Genomic DNA, 13,991 nt, shown 5'->3' with positions numbered 1-13,991 from the left:
GTGCAGACAGATAAGAACAGATGCAAATGGCACACTATGATGCAGTGTATACCCAGAGCTCTGTATTGTCAGAATGTGCCACAGGAGGTAGCTATGGATATTGCCACAAACAAATGAAATGAATGTGTAAATTAATAAACTATACCTGATAGTGAATGTCCTATCAGCCTGTTAGACTGACGGCAATTAAATGAATACGCACATGTGCACACAGTTGTGCTCAGTCCTATATCAGTGTTCCATGGTCAAAGAAAGTTTCTCTGTATGTTTGTACACATACCACCCATGAACTGCAGCACACTTGTGTACATCAAAGTACTCAATGCATGTGCCACAATAGCATGATCACAACATTATTAGAATAAATATCTACTACCATGAAATCCAAAGCTACGTACAAATGTTTGTGCAATATATCAAAGTGTAAGAGTGATGTGATGTAATGACTGTTGTGTGATGCCACTACATTCACACAAAATGAATCCCCATGCTAAAGCTGAACATCAAACTGTACAACTCCTCCAAGTAACAATATGGCTATTAATCAGATGCCCCATATGGGGTCCTGATGGAGAGATGAAAAGTCAGCAAGCAAAGGAGAGTAGTAGTGCTGAAACTGAATTCATCCTCATGTCTTGGTGAGTACCTTCACGAGGAGGACCCTGTTTTCACAAAACCTCACCAAGGCGACACTGATATATAGACTGTATTTTTATAGCATATATCATGGACAGAAATAAATCAAAAATAAAAAAGATAGCTGGGTGCACAAGACCCAGGATAAAAAAGTGCCCAATCCTGGTAGGCGCACTGGTGCCAGGACTGGAAAAAATGACAGTGTAGAATCCTCAAAATATGGAAACATTCCTACAATGGGGCCAGGGCAGGCTCAGGGGGAAGATGGCCCCCTGTTGTAGAAGGAATTAGAAGTCCAGAAAAATTACAAAAATTGATTGGCCAAAGAAGAACCATAAAGACGATAGAGTGGACTATTAAGGATAAGAAAGAAATTATGTATTGTTACTATTATGCAAAAAGCCCAGCATTTCCAGACACAAGATATACAAAATGATTAAGAGAGAAATTAGAGGAAAGAAAAATACTTCTGCTGGAAAAACTGTCAGAAGCTTCAAATAAAAATGTACTTTCATTAATACAACAGATTTTTGAAAAACAGTATATGGATCAAGAAATTTTGATCTGTTTGGAAAAAGAAGCATCTGAGGAAGTGAGAAAATATAAACAACAAAACCTAGAGATATTTTATTTATTTATTTTATTTATTTTACATTTGTTAACCGGGCTAGTCTGGCTGGATACATTGTCCATTTTCAGCAGAGGCCCGAGGAGAAAAGCTCCATTAACAGACTAGTAAATTATAATAAAAAGAACAACAATCAAAATAACAAACAACACAGAACCAATCATACAAAAAATGTAAACATACAAGCAAATAAAGGACAAAGTTGTTATTGGTGTAGAGAAATGCAGAGGTATTATAACAAGAAAAAAACAATGGAGAGGCAACATTATTTAGTAGTAATTGCTATAATAAGACTGACTCGTAAGGGAAGAAGAATTGAAATAAACTGACAGATAGAGAGTCAAATAAACTTTACACTATTTACAATTTAGAATAGAATATTTGAAAAATATAAAAAAGAAATATGGACATGGGAAAGAAAGAGAGATTTGATATGATGCAATGTTTATGCAAAGGAGAAAGCCAAGTTAACTAATATAGAGAAAGCAGCCTCAAAGATATTCGAAGAGAAATACAGGCAAAGGCATCCAGAGATGGAAAGTTTCACAATAAAAAGATTAAGAGCACAAAGATATAATGTAGAAACGATGATTAGTAAAGCAGACGTTAAAAAAATAGAAGTTGAAGTTATGGAGTGCCTGCAAAGTGAAGGATTTAATGAAGAAGGTCTAAAACAGACTATATCACAGCATGATGGAGTGAGTCCCCAGAATAAGGAAAAGCAAGAAGATCAGGAGACGTGAAGAAGAAATATGGACATGGGAAACGAAAAGACATTTAATATGGTGCAATATTTATGCAAAGGAGAAAGCAAAACTAACTAAGACTGCAAACTAGAAGCCATAATCGAAACTCCTAAAGATGTGGACAAACTACAAAAGGGCCTCACTGAGACAGATACCTGGTGTCAAAGCCATGGCCTGAAGCTCAATGCCAAAAAGTGTATTGTCATCCCCTTTGGTAAAAACTCTGTACCCATGAACTACCAAATAGCTGGTAGTCTACTTAATGCTGAAAATGTGATAAGAGACCTTGGGACACAGGTGGACAGTAGTCTCTCCTTTGATAATCACATCACCACAGTGGTCAGGAAATCCTTCTCGTGGCTCATCTCATCACAAAGGATTCTCATCCAGAAAAAAAGAGGTCATTGTTCCCCTCTACTCATCACTCATTAGACCCATTATAGAGTACAATGCCCCTTTTGGTATGTACCTCACAAGACATCTACATCAACTGGAAAGACCACAGAAATACCTCACAAAGAGGATTACTGGCCTCAAACAGATGCCCTATGCAGACCGTCTCAAAAAACTACAGCTTTACTCCATTGCATATCGCCTACTCAGGGGCAATCTCTGCCTAACATACAAAGCTATGTCAAACCCAGAGCTGTTGGACATGCTCCACTTAATGAAATCCCAATCCCTCCGAGCTACACGCTCTGGGGACCTAAACCTTGTCACCACAATAAATAGAACATGCTGGAGGGATAGATTCCTGTCCCAGAGACTTCCTATACTCTGGAACAGACTACCTATCTATGTCAAATAGAGCTCCTCATTAGCACTCTTCAAGAAAAATCTTTATGATTTGATGGGAAATGGGAAATTCACCCCAGGGATCACTTCTGTGGCTCTGCTCGACAGGGGCACAGGAAAATAATTTTCTTGGGTGGCGAAAGCCAGGGTACATTTTTTGGCTAGGCTTATATAAGCCCTAGGGCCAATAGCCTAGTACCTACCTATGAACCTATAAAAAGAACAGCACCAAAGATATTTGAAGAAAAATATTGGAAAAGGAATCCAGATATGGAAAACTTTACAATACAAAAAATAAGAAGACTAAGAGGAAAAATAGAAAAAGAAATTAGTAATGGAGAAGTCAAAGAAATAGAAATTGAGGTTATGGTACAGCTACAAAGAGAAGGATTCAGTGTAGTAAATGGAATACAGAAAGCACCACAACAGGACAGAGCAATGGATATCAAAATTAAGGGAAAATCAGTGGAACAGGAAGCAATTGGTCAGGTGCCATATCAAGATATTTTGGAGCCTTCCACAGGAAACCAGTATAAATGTTTATTTGAGGTTAGACAGCAAGGAAAGGAGCTGGAAACTGTGGAAACTCTGATGCAGTCAATGTTGAGGAGTGATAGGCCAGTGAGTTCCCATATGACAGAACAACAGATGACACAGGATGAAACTGAAGAGAATGTGCCACAGGAAGATGCTATAGAACTTTCTATAGAATGTCCGCAGGAAATGGAAAACAAGGGATGTGCCCTCAGTATGGAAGAAAATGAGTTAAAAGAAGAGTTGCCTGATTTAATAGATAAAGACAGATATATCAAGATCAATGAGAGGAATAGACTGCAGAAGGTTAATAAAACCCCAAAAGTTAGAAACTTGATAAAACAAATGAACACAGTAATTAGGACTGTCCATAGAGATCTATGCAGTATAACAGAAGTAAACAGAATATATTACTGTGCTGCTAAATTAATAACTGATAAAGTTCTATCACAGGTAACACAGGGTAGCAACGGAAAAGAGATGGCGAAAGTGAATATCATCATGGAAGTATCGAATAGAGAAAACTATAAAGCAGCTAAGATAAGAAGTGTCACTGTTAGGAGATTATAGAAGAGGGAATGGATCAACAAAACTACTAAGAAAGATAGGTGTGATAAAAGCAATGCGCAATATTAGAACAGACCAGGATCTATTATGCACTATTGGAGATACACTAAAAATTTCAAAACAGGTGGAAAGACTTTGAAGATACAAAGATAAATATAAGGGAAAACACAAAATAAGCAATTTATTGATGATCCAAAAAAGTTTTATAGAGAATTGGGAAATAAGGTAAAAGGAATTGAAAGACCACCAAAAAAGAGGAAGTAGATACATTTTGGAGAAGTATCAATGAAGATCCTGTGGAACATAACAAATATGCTAAATGGATAGAAGAAGTAAAAGAAAGAATAAGAAGTTTAAAGGTACAGGATATGAAATGGGATGAAATAACAGCCACAGAGATTGAAACAAAGTTGAGAAAAGCCTCTAACTGGAAACCACCAGGCCCAGATGCAGTACCTAACATTTGGCTTAAAGTATTAACTTCTTTGTACGAGGACTTAGCCATGAGTAAGAACTATTTATATGTGCACCCCAAACACACACCTCACTGGTTAACAACAGGAAAAACAATGCTCTTATTGAAGAGTGAACCTGCAAGCTACCCTAAAAATTATAGACCAATAACTTGTCTTCCAACAATGTACAAACTATACACAGGAATTGACGCCAACAGAATTTATAGTCATTTAGAAGAAAACTCAATTATGGCAGTAGAACTAAAGGGCAATAAAAGAATGTCATATGGAACAAAGGATCATTTGTTGTTAAACAAAGTTATAATGGAGAACTGTAAGAAGGGGAATAATCTAAGTATGGCATGGACTGGCTACAAAAAAGCATTTTATAGTATTCCACATTCATGGAAAAAAGGGTGCTTAAAAATATATAAGGTACACCCTATAATGATTGACTACATTACAGTAACCATGAAACAGTGGCAGACCACTTTGCCATTAAGCCATGATAAAGGACAGATTATTATCCTAGGGATAGAAATTCAAAGGGGGATATTCCAGGGTGACTCTCTAACACCATTGCTATTCTGCCTTGCCATTAATCCATTAAGCTGTTTACTTAACAGCTTAGGCCATGGCTACAATTTGGCTTCTAGGAAACAACAAAGTGTAATGACTTCTCATCTCCTCTTTGTCGATGATTTAAAACTGTATAGCTCATCAGATGAGTATCTGAAAGCAAAGCTGCAGGTTTTCAAAACATTTTCAGATGATATTGGAATGTCATTTGGTCTTGATAAATGTGCAAAAGCAACCTTTAAAAAAGGAAAACTGCAGCACCAGGAAAACATACGTTTGGGACAAGACTGAGATATAAAAGAACTTGAGCAAGAGGAGTGTATAAATACTTGGGAATTGATGAAGGATCGGCAATAAAACATGAACAAATGCGAATAAAGCTCAGTAAGGAGTACTTTAGAAGACTTAAATTAATCCTGAAAGCAGCATTGATATCTAGGAACAAGATCCAAGCCATAAATCAATTTGCTCTTCCTGTCCTAACTTATAGTTTTGGAGTAATTGACTGTCCCCAAAAAGTGTTGGATAGATTGGATATTAAGACAAGAAGGATGCTTCATGCTTACCAAATGATTTATAAAAATCAGTGTATACCAAGATTATATATTCCCCGCTCCGAAGGAGGGATGGACCTCCTTGAAATTGATTACATGTATAGATCTACAATCATGGGACTCCACACATGTCTGCTAACTTCACAGGATACAAATGTAGTGAAAGTTTTGAAAGATGAGGAGAATAAATTTAAGATGACATCTCTGCTTAATTTAGCAGAAGCATATCGACATCAAGCAGGAATGGAAATTATACCAGAAGTAGATAAAAAACAGGCAGCAACTGAATGTGCTAAAAAAACAAAGGAAAGAATATAAAGTGAAGGGCAAGATGAGAAGGCAAGAAATGTGGAAAAAACATAAATATAGTTGCAAGTATAGAAAACTTCTGGAAGATCCTCATGTTGATCAAGAACAAACACAGGAATGGTTAAGGAGAGGTGAATTCACATCAAGAAATGAAAGGTTAATATTGGCAGCCCAAGATAGTGGGCTATGTACACGCTGGTTTACAAATTCCATTGAACATGTGGGAGAAACAGACATATGTAGGTTTTGTAAAACTGAATTGGAAACAGTTACACACCTTGTTGCTGGTTGTGATGCACTAATGGCAGAGGGAATGTATACTGAAAGGCATAATAATGTGGTGAGACTGTTACACTGGAGATTGTGCAAGTATTATGGTATCAAAGTGGCTGAAAAACACTGGAAACATGAGCCACAAAGAATCATAGAAAATTATGAAGTTTATATCACATGAGATCACCCAATACCAACAATTCAAAAGATAGATGCTAGAAAATCAGATATACTGGTCCAAGAAAAGAAGACAAAAGTAGCATTGATCATTGAAATCACCACACCCAGTGACTACAGTGTCTTGCGTACAGAAAGACACAGAGTCATAAAATACCTGGATCTGCAGGCAGAAACAAGAGCCATGTGGAAGAAAGATACCCAGACTGTTCCAGTAGTAGCAGGAGCAACTGGTCTTATAAAAAAGAATTTACAATCGTATTTAGATATGTTACCAGTTCATGTAACACTATACAAACTGCAGAAGAAGTCATTACTGGGCACATTGCAGGTGCTCCGAAGAGCACTTTTGGCTAATGTCAAAGAGTGAAATAACACTAATTTCATGAACTTTAATCGTACTTTGACTTAGGAATGGGGTCCATTCCCGTCATGGTATTAGATATCCAAAAGACTTGGAGAAATTAAAAAAGGCAGAGAACTATCACAGCTGTTGAACTCAACCAATGTGAAGTCGGTCAATCAACTTTGCTTTATTTGACCATAACTTCTATCTGCTAAAATGGATGAGGTGTGGCCTCTGCCACTCTATACGTACAAAGTATAATTGTGGGGTTGTTATTCCTGATGAACAGTTAATGACAGAAATCCTTGCACTCACTCAGTGTTGGTTGAAAACACTTGCCTAAGCTTTGAAAAAATCAATTAATGTGCCATAGTATAAGTGCATCTCCAATTGTCATATGTATGGTTATGTGAAAGTATTACATCATGTGCATGAATCAAGGAATATGTCCCTGTAATTAGTTAGAAAGAATATTGCTGTATGTCAGATAACATTGTCTAATGCTAGGTATATCCAAACATACCTGTTGACCCTGCTGTTATAACTATGATGGTAGAACAGCAATTATGTACAATGTGGATATAATCCTGTATAGGAATTCATGCCATACTTAGGCAACAACATACATTACACCATCTCATGTCCTCACTCCTGAGGAGGTACCTCACTATAACTGTTATGGAATGACAATCTATTCAAATAACAGCATTAGTCTTCAATACAGCCTTCCCAAAGAAAATGTAGAATAATCTCTTGCAACAGGAAACAACATCTAAACATGAACATAGCACATGTGGATGACAACACTGCTAACATGTACACTGTCTGTAAGCAGTGATGACAGGGGTGAACTATATAGCTAACATCACATGCTAATGAAGGTTTGCTGAAACACAAGCACAGCTATTTATTTGACAGCTGTGACACTGCACATTTCAATGGATGACATTAAGATTGTGTAATACCTTCAAGTTTCTGCTAAAAAGTGGTTGCACAGTACAAGCACACTGTATAGGTACACCTCATATATGTATTTGCAGCCTGTTCGGCACAGTAAGAGGAAAAAACTCACAGATGACATTCATTCCTGCATTCAAACTCCCTACCTATGTACTGAAACAATCTATACACAAGTGTATTATATGTACATGCCACAGGCGAAATCTGACTGCATGCGAGCCGCACTTCATCTTTGAAAGGATGACATCAGCTGTGTTATGCAAAGGAGATGTGTGTGCAAAAATTACTTCTACAGCTATGTGGAATTCTAAATTTTGTCAATGCTAAGAGGTGTAAGACACTCCAGAATCCATTTACTTTCAGACACACAGTCCTGAGAGTTTCACTGTTGTATTTGAACTCCCTACCTATCAACTGGCTTCATCTATTCACAAGTGTATTGTGCAGATGCACCACAGAAGAGGTCTGACTTTAGTGGTATGAGAGTGCATTATTGACATTTTCACATCATCAGGGCAATGCAGACAATATGCATTTGTTGAGTGAAAAGGGGATGTGGGATTGATCTGACAATGTAAATGTTTCTCATGAGTGGGAGCCAAATGAGCACAACTGTTGAATTAATCCTTTAGTGATACTATGGAGCCACTATCACATACACACAAGTCAATTGTGGGAGATTAGTACTCTCTACCTATATATTTATACAATCCAGAGAACATCACACATAATGCAAGTTCCACTGCAGAAGTCTGACTTTTATAATGTGAGAGTTCACGTGACAGAGGATGACATCAGCGTTGTGCTGCTGAAAAGATGATGTTGGGAGAAGGGTTTGACATTGATTTGGACTCATCCTGCAGTGTAAAATTAACTCCTGGCTACTATTTCATTAAGATTAACAGTAGGTCAAGTCACATTTGCACAACTCTCTACACACATATAAGTTGACTGCCGGGAGATTAGAACCACCCCACCTCTGTAGCTATGCAGTCTAAAGACACAGTACGTAACACAAGAACCACTGTAGAAGTCTGACTCCTATAGTGTGAGAATGCCCTTTACATATGTATGTCATATGTCAGCTATGCTGTCTTTAATGTATACCACAGAACTGAGAGTGAGATGTACCTACCTGTCTTGTGTAGATATGAGACACACAGATGTGAAAGACAGGATGGACAACAAATTATTTATCGATCATCAGGTTATGATGATGATATGTGAACCTTAATGAACAGTACCGATATTAACAATGGTATGTGCTCATGCATGGGCAATGTGGATTGTCAGTAAAACGCAATACTTACTGTTCCAATGCAGGAAGGATAAATAATGATGAAATATGTGTGCCAAGGCTCTATGTGGTGTATATCATTTATAAGTGCCCGTATTGCAGTGCAGACCCAACTGTCCAGAGTGAAGTGGTCAGTTAACCACACAGTTCACTGCATTTCATATGAGTACATGAAGCGGTTTCCATGCTATGAAGTAATACAGTCCAGCAGCAGTACTTATTTTATTTTCAAAATTGCTTTCTAAAGCACAACATTGAGAAACGTATTTGTGTGGATGTTGTAAAAGTGTTAGCGTATGCGTGATTATGCTTTGACGTGTTGAACTCGGACTGTAAAGTACCAGTGTTTAATGGTGTTCAATGATGCTTCCTGCCAACCTTTACACAAATAGGAATTTCAGAGAGGAAATGTTGTGATTCCTATTACATTTACAACAGATCTGTTTTATCTTAACATGTTGCATACATATGCTTCACATGTTGTATTATACCTTTCCATGTCAGGGCCAAAGCTCAGTTCAGAAATGAAGTGTTGTGCTTGGCTTCCACATTTGTGTGATGTTAGGCTGTGAGCAACCAATTCTCTGCTGAAGGAAAAAGTGAAAAACTTTAATTTCGTTTGCCTTCTATAGTGCAAACAGACTTAGCGGTGATTTGCAGCTGCCAGCAATCTGGACAGTACTTAGTGGAGAAAATCAACTTGGAAGCCGTGATTTCTCTGTGGCACAAGGTGTAAGCTCACTTAGCTAAATGAAAAAGCAGGGTTTGACTCTAGTATGTAGATCATTTTGCAAAAGATATAATAATGCTGTTATTATAATTAATTTTTATCATGACTTTAAGAATACACAGTCAAATTGCGTCAGCAATATTTACTGAAATAATCTTTTATATTTACTACATATGAGACATCCTTGAAGGGAAATTCCAAGTTAATTGGGTGTACAATGGGGTGTAAGACAAAAACTCAACACATTTTACAATAACAATTCAAGTGCCATTTAGCATCACCTACCACAGTTGCTCATTGCCAGGACTATAACTGATAAAACAGAAGGAGCTTAGGCAGATACATAGGCAACACATTCACAAGAAATTCACTTTTAAAAACAGGCAGTCAGAGTTTCACCTAGTGGGGTGGCCACGGTGGTGCAGTAGTTAGCGTTGTTGCCTCACAGCAGGAGGTTCCCTGGTTCGATCCTCGGCTGGGGTGCCTTTTATGTGGAGTCTGCATGTCCTCCCTGTGGTCACGTGGGTTTCCTCTGGGTGCTCCGGTTTCCTCCCACATCCCAAAGACATGCTGCAGGTAGATTGGACACTCTAAATTGGCCCTAGGTGTGAGTCCATGTGTGTGTGTGATTCTGTGGAAGGTTGGGCACCAGGCTAGCAACTCGACACTTTAAAAAACTCCACTGCCAATCATGAGCGGACAGGGGATCTGTTGTGGAAGTAGAAAAGTTTCACCTAGCACTGGATTCAAACAGTTGTCAAGATGAAAAAATTAAGTTTACAGACTTGATCATTATCTCACCGTCCCTGCAAGGAAATCCAAGCTTGCATGTGTCATAATCACACCTTTGAAGGGACTGTGAAAAACATCCAACCAATGAAAGATGTAGGCATAGGCCAACTAGGCAGTTGCCTAGGGCGCCGCTCTAGCAGGGGCACTTTTCCAGTATTTATTTGGTGTAAGTAGACCAGGATGGAGGTACTGGGTGGTGTGGGAGGGGGCACCATGGAGCCCTTTTGCTTAGGGCACCAGTTGACCTAAGGCCACTCCTCGATGCAGGTATTATTGTTCAGCAAAGTAATGGCAGTCTGAAAATGCCATGCCATGACATTTACTTCTATCAGCCTAATGAATACTCAACAAAGCGGTGATAGAGAATGTGTGAAAATCAAGGAAGATATACAGACACATATGAAAAGGGGTGGTGTTATGGGTGATTAATGTACATCTTTATATTGTGTCCTATTTGTCATGCTCTGTATCAGTAACTGATGGCTCTGGGGATTAAGAACCTGATGAAGACATGAATAGAATAAGGGGGGTTTGCTAACTCCTCCTTATGGTCATGGATGTGTTGGCAAATGCTTAAGGGGGTGCAACGTAAGATATGTGTAATGGAAGATATCATATATGTACAACAAAAAAGTAAGAAATAATATGAAATATACCTCCAGGAGTAGTAGTGCTATGGTGAAAAATGAATCTTCAGACAACTGATTTATGTCAACACTCCCCAGAGGGCAGTGTACTTGGCTTCATCCAATAGTCAAGAAGCTGTTAGAATAACTATTGCCAATGGTTTCTTTTACTCTGTATTCCAATAGAGGAGCATCTTTAAGCACCTTTGCATGAAGATAACTAGACTACTTTAGGTGATAGCGACAACTGAACAGGTTTTGCTGTAAGACATCAACAGCCATTCACTGTCACTCATCACTGGTGCACAGTGCCAAACTTCATGCAAATTCTGGGGGAAAATAAGTGAAGGCTTTCTTATGGGCTATTTCTGGCCATATGTGTTATGTATGATTTTATTTTTTAATCAGATTAAATGTGTGAAATGGAGTTGACAGGACAGTGGTGATTTATTTAGAGGGTGCACGCAGAGGGGCGGACACAGGGGAAAGAATAAAGGAATTTGCAGGAAGGTAGAGACCGAGAACCATAGCTAACCACTTCTTTACAACACGAATATAGAAGTATAGACAGAATTTGGTGAATTTGGACTGCCACCACACCAAAGGTATATGACAACAACAGAATAATGTTGTACACCCAACTGTACCAAATTAAGTGTGTCAAGAAGACACATAGGTGAAATGGAGAGTTATGTATGGGTTATTATTTTTTTTTTTGTAGGATATGGACCCATTTTTTACTTTTTTTCTTTCAAAGAGAGAGGAATGCTGGGGAAAGGGCTTACAAATATGAGTCAGATAGGAAGGTTATGTGAGGAAACAGGCATAGACATACAGGACAAACAAGACAGACAAGGTTGGTGATGGACAGAAAAGGTTGGGGGGCACCATTATAGAGGATAGGTAGAGGACATTGGAGGTGCATCTATGTCAAGCCTGAGAACAGTGAGAATCTAGTCCTCAACCTCAGAACTGTCATCACTGTCTCCTGTCCAAGTTTCCTATGCCAATGCTCAATGGTTCTTGGCATTATGATGAAGCACCTTTTCTACATTTCCAATTCAGGGACTGAGGTCCCTTTCCATTATACCCCCCACCAGCCCTGTCAGCTCTTTGTGGGTAACAAAATCACCACCTCCATTACTACTACTCCTGGAGGGTACCAGTGCTCCAGCTGCCAGGGCACTGCTACCTGATGTAAATGAGGTGGTAAGGTAAGGGTTGTGCAGTCCGTGCTGACCAGTTCTGACCCTGAAGTGCTTGGTGTTGGTGCTCCAACCTGTGGAGGGATGGCAGACCTATCCACAGAGGTTGTTCTACCTCTCTGTGCTGCACGTCAATTTTTGTAAGCAAAACTGTATGACAACAGAACATTTTTAAGCCATGTAAAATACCCCCCCCCCCCCACACACACACACAAAAATTATAGAGGAGGGGTGGAGTTGAGACAAAAAAAGAGAAAGAATTAAATCCATGGCATATCACACAACTATGTAATTCAGAAAATACACAGTTATGATATGCACCTTTGCCAGATCCAGGTATGATGGGAAGGTCTTGGTCTGTTGTACCATTAAATCACTTGCCCTGCTATGATATCATAAATACAACTATTTATTTCAGTATTGCTATATTGCTTACAATTACTATAGTTATTAGGCTTGCTGTTAAGACCTGATGCATACATACTCTGTGCTTCTCTGAGGCAAGTTAATCTCTCTTTGTGTGCCTCTCTGTTCACTGCAATGTCTTCAGCAGCTGTACAACAGGGAAGAAGATGAAAAGATACATGAAAGCATGTTGAAAAACAGTCCTGGCTGTGTCCTGCATTCCATATTATTTAATGCTGATGTGTTAGTGTACTTACACAACTGGAGGATATCAGCAGTTCTAAGCTTATCTTCCCATTGGCTAAGGAGGTTCTTCTTATACTGCTTCAGGTCACTATAGTGGTGACAACAATTCTGTCCAGTGCATTGGATACCAGTTGCACTGGAGACATCCTTGGCTAATCTGTTCCAAGCCTCAATTTTATACTGAGACCCCCGTACAGTCCCCCTCAGCAGCCTATGGCTGTACTGCTTCATGAGGCATGCCACAACAATCCTGGACTCCTCAGCACCCCACCTCTGTGCTCTAAATTCAGGACCAACATTTCCCACACCAGCCATGCCTGCAGAAGTCAAGCAGCAACTCTGTGCCTGAATTGGTGCCAAATTCCAATCTCACGTTTAACAGCTAGTGTGCAAACACTCATGACCATGCCAACTCCACTTGCGTGATAGAAAGCAGAGAGAGAACTTGACAAACAAAGTGGAAGGTATTTTATCAAACAGCAATAAAGGTGCGAAACATGGCAGTATGATTTGCTATGTGTGATGCTCAACCTATTCACACTTTTTCATATGGTCAACACTGACATGCTTAATGGCTTGCCTTGGCATCCTTGGCATTTTGGAGGTTAAATAGGATAACTTGGTATGTAACTTTATGGAATTACATGTGGGAATCAAACCAATGGAAGGAATAGTGCATACATTTCAAGCAAGGTGATTATTTGTATGTTTTTTCAGGAGAACTCCCTTTTAGCCATCTTCATTACAGATAAGCTGCATTCAGTATGAATGGAGATGTACTTCAGATAGGCCTGCATGTGTGTGACTTTAGGCAGTCCTGTGAAATACATTCACACTAAAGAGGCAGTATTACTGTTTATAAATGTATGTCAGATGGATAGACTTTCATGAGCTGTTTAATACAGATTGGGGCATGATGCATACATAGTTCACTACATATACTGTCATAAACAGAGTTTGGTTATGTGAGGAGAGAAGATGATTTTAAGTTAAGTATTCTGCCCATCATAGATATGTGAGTGCATTTTTAATTTATCATAAATAGTTTGCATAAACTATTGCACACACATTCAACTGTATCATAACTAAATCATTAATGAGATATGCTACTTAGAAAAATGTATTTATGAA

This window comes from Protopterus annectens, chromosome 8.part0, assembly GCF_019279795.1.
Source record: "Protopterus annectens isolate FY-2018-M chromosome 8.part0, PAN1.0, whole genome shotgun sequence".
Taxonomy (NCBI): domain Eukaryota; kingdom Metazoa; phylum Chordata; order Ceratodontiformes; family Protopteridae; genus Protopterus; species Protopterus annectens.
The sequence above is the reverse complement of the archived record's forward strand: the minus strand, read 5'-3'. Positions refer to the sequence as shown.